This window comes from Orycteropus afer, unplaced genomic scaffold, assembly GCF_000298275.1.
Source record: "Orycteropus afer afer isolate SDZICR_OR568_19922 unplaced genomic scaffold, OryAfe1.0 scaffold00248, whole genome shotgun sequence".
Lineage (NCBI taxonomy): Eukaryota > Metazoa > Chordata > Mammalia > Tubulidentata > Orycteropodidae > Orycteropus > Orycteropus afer.
This window is the reverse complement of record NW_006921835.1, coordinates 2,591,289-2,592,578: the sequence shown is the minus strand read 5'-3', so window position 1 is coordinate 2,592,578 and position 1,290 is coordinate 2,591,289.

Here is a 1,290-nt window from a genome sequence, read left to right as displayed (position 1 = left end):
ACCCCAAACAGAATAGATCCCCAAAGAAAATCATCAAGGCATATCATCATCAAACTCACCAAAACCAAAGAAAAAGAAAGAATCCTGAAAGCAGCATGGAAAAACAAAACGTTACTTACAAAGGCAAGCAGTAAGATTAAGCTCTGATTTCTTAGCAGAAACCATGCAAGCAAGAAGGCAATGGGATGGTATATATAAACACTGAAAGAGAAAAGTTTTGAACCAAGAATTATATACCCGGCAAAATTGTCCCTCAAATATGATGGGGAAATTAGGAGATTTCCAGATAAGCAGAGACTAAGGAAATTTGTTAAAACCAGACCAACCTTACAAGAGATGCTAAAGGGAGTCCTTTGAACAGAGAACCACAAATAACAAACAACAACCCACCATTAATACACAAGTTGACACAACCCAGAAATCACAGCTATGGACATATCCAAAATACAATGACCTTACAAGATTTTAAACAGGGAACCAGAGACAGCAATTGGCAAGTGAGGACAGCTACAAACCTAAAAAGAGGGAAAAATACTGTGTAGTAACAGAAATAGTGAGGAGGTTAAGACAGTTGCAATATAGAATAGACTGTCCTAATCTTAGGGAGAAAATTATAAATCACAGGGTAATCTCAAAGAAAAATGATAAACCTTCCCATCACAATAACAAGGAGGACAAGCACAAATATTCAGCAAATATTAAAACAATAGCAACAAAGGAAATGATAACATGATCCAAAAACATAATGAGCTCAGCACAAAAATATAATTGGAACAAAGAAACCAGGGACACCATGAAAAAACACATAACAAAATAACAGCAACCAATTCAGACTTGTCAATAATTACAATGAATGTCAATAGATTAAATGCACCACTCAAGAGGTGGAGAGTTGCAGATTGGATAAGAAAACAAAACCCATGAATATGCAGCCTACAAGAGAGACACCTTAGAGACAAAGACAAAAATAGACTAAAAATCAGAGGTTGGAAAAAGATATATCGAGCAAATGGCAACAGTAAGAGAGCAGGAGTGGCAATATTAATTTCTGATGAAATTGACTTTAAGAAAAAAACCACCATACGATACAAGGAAGGACATTATATAATGATTAAAGGATTGATTGAACATGAAGATACAACCATAATAATTATCTATGATCCCAATGAAAGAGCCTCAAAATATATAAATAGACTTTAAAAGAGTTGAAAAGCCAAATAGATGACTCCACAGTCATAGTGGGATACTTTAATACACCACTTTCTTTGAAAGATAGAACAACTGCAAAGC